The sequence below is a fragment of the Dreissena polymorpha genome, chromosome 7 (assembly GCF_020536995.1).
Source record: "Dreissena polymorpha isolate Duluth1 chromosome 7, UMN_Dpol_1.0, whole genome shotgun sequence".
Taxonomy (NCBI): Eukaryota; Metazoa; Mollusca; class Bivalvia; order Myida; family Dreissenidae; genus Dreissena; species Dreissena polymorpha.
The window spans coordinates 33,356,333-33,359,413 of NC_068361.1; positions in this window are offsets into that span (position 1 = coordinate 33,356,333).

Consider the following 3,081-nt stretch of genomic DNA (forward strand, 5'->3'; position numbering starts at 1 on the left):
CGCGTGTTTTCAAATGCCTGCCCAACTAAATGGTAAATTATCGCTCATGTTTAAAGTACGATTCACGACTTTTGTTATGCTTTTACTGTGTGATACTTAATGATAAAAAGTGCCAGCAAATGACTAAACCCGCGATTTTGAATCATGTTTTGATAACTGTCAAGTGAGTTTCAAGTATATCCAAGTATTTCCGTCTGCTTAATCCTACATGTAAATATGTAATTAGGGTTTTGATTGATCACGCAACAGAATATCCGCAGGCTGAAATTAATAATGGTGAGGAAACAGACAGCTGTCAATTTAGACAACGTCTCTTTTTGTGATGAAATAAGTGTTTTCAAATTTAAAGTAAGAAAGAACGAACGCAGGTAAACAAGCAATCCAGAAAGCAATCCAGCAAGCAACCAAGCAAACAATCAAGCAAGCAATTAAGAAAAACAATAAAACAAGCAAGCAATCAAAGCAATCAAGCCAGTAATCAAGCAAGCAATTAAGAAAACAATCCATCGACCAAGCAATATAACAAGCAATGAAGCAAACAATTAAGCAAGCAATCAAGCAATCAAACAAGTGAAAAGCAAGAGACGGTGTATCGTACGCACAATAAATAAAGCTGAATAACATTGAACCGTTTTTAAAAATTGTGAAATTCTATTTTAAGTGTTCAAATAACTCATACGCCTTTTAATCAAACTCATAAGCTTGAATATAATGATTATCATGACATTAATATTATTTTTATCTGGTTACCAGTTTCCGATGAATATAGTGGTCGCATTACGACCAGAGGGCTATAAGTTCTTTTCCTAAGACACAAAGTACTGGTTCTACCAAGATATCAGACTCGAGGGTATTTCAGTACGCCACAGGCTTTCTTTCGATGCATTTGAGCTAAAATTAATAAGTTCAAATTATATTAGAGAAATTCAAGCATAAGGTAAAACCGTTAGAACACTGCAACAAAAAATAACAAAAATGCATTATGTACACTGATAAAATGTGTTAAAGAAAGCATGATTCACAGCTTAATCACATCAATTGTGGGTCATAGAATAAGTGGGCGCAATGAATGTCTTCAAGGCAATGGTAATTGTCCCGAATCGCAATCAGTTAATCATCATTCTTAGTCTATAACTCTTCATAATCATTGAATCGTTTTTAGGAAGCAAACACCAATTTGAAATTTGAAACCTTGAAACAGCTTTTAAATGCAAAAACCAATCGATATATGGATATTTTGCAGTTATATTCTCGTATAAACATAAACGATTACATATACTGCACATTTTAATATCATTTATGACATTAAGCTATACAATTTCAAAATTAAGAAAATTAGTTTTAATATGTCTAAATGATAAAAATACATAAAATAACAAAAAAGAATTTCTTTTAAATGATGAATACATGTGTATTCATGACAAATTTACCGGATATCGTTCATAGGCAACGCTTTGAAAGATATTTAGCATCTTTAACTGCGCTTTGTTATTATTATTAGACTGACACGTGTAAACATGCGACAAAATTCAAGCTGGTTAAACTGTGACGAACTATTTTTCTACACGAAATGTGGCAAATACTGTTACTTTGAAGCATCACAATATAAAAGTGTGACAAACTTTAATTTTTATGGACCAAATCAATATGTCATTAGGCGGAGTGACGTATTAGTATCAGTAGCCCATTGTATAAATATGGATAACTCTCATCCAGCGGATAACTATTGATTATTTTCTTTTTCAGGATATCTGTTTTGGGTTAGCGATTGTATAAAGACAAAGCTATCAGAAAATGTGCACGGTTTGGTTATGTAAAAGATTTAGCCATGGCATTTGACTTCGGTTATCTTTATCCGAATAAAGGTTATCTTTCGGACTGGCTAAAGTTATCCATAGTTATACAATTGGCTGCAGTTGTCTTGGGTTCGAGTCCCATACCGGTCGTATATTATTAACCAGCACATGTTTTCTTACGCCGGAATATTTGCGATGAGTTATTCGACTATGGTACCAAATCGAGTCGTCCTCCTACTCAATCGAATCCCGCGACCGGTTCACGCAAAATTGATTAAACAAGTATGTTCAGTTAACATAAGTGTTATCTTAGTGTAGACCGTGTATACTTCCACAAAATGCCCACCCCCCCCCCCCTTAAAAGGGGGAAAAGCTGAGTCATAGTAAGCATCTATCGATCTAACGTAATTAGTTTGTAGCCCATCATTTCAATCGCAATCTGTGAACAGTGGGTGTGTTTGCATATGCATTTTCAAGGGAAGAAAAAAATGCCTAATCTTATCCTAATTTTACCAAATCCATAGTGTCATTCTTTTAGTTTAACATCAACGTTAACAGTCTCAATACTATAATTTATATCGCGTATTACTAACCCATAACGGTGTGATACAGGGTCAGTAAATTAATGTACATCGAGCTTAATATAGATGTTGTATCCTGTATCAGATCGTACGGGGATAGAATGAAGCCGTGTTACAAATTATCTTACCGAGTACCGGCTTTTCTCCATGTGCAAATCTGCATTTCATGACGTCATCTTGTTTACTTCCGTGACGTTATTTAACGTTGCTGACCTAATATGAAAAGCAACAAAATACACGGTCAGCATGTGACCTGGCTTAGTCAATGAGAAACGAGTGTTCTGCACGAGGTCAAATAAGTTGTAATGTGCATATGCCTATCTAATGCTAAATAATAGTTGAAGCGTTTCCGTTTCACCACTCTTTTTGTGGGTTTATTAATTTTTGTATTACACTACAAAACGTGTAGAAAACTATCAATTGATTTGACGTCCAATTAAAAAGTAAACAAGGAAATCAATTAGAGACTTTATCGTCCCTCAATCTTTGATTTTACAATGGTTTGCAACCCACGCCGTTGATGTTGATTTACGATATACGCATGACGATTTCACCCACGAAGTTTACGTGTCATGATTGACTTGGATATTAACATTAATGTTTTGATAGGATTGGTTTTTCTTTAACATGTTTGTAATATATATTTTAATTGCATAAGTTTTGTAATAAAAATAATAATAACCTTCTTGTAATCGAGACGTGTA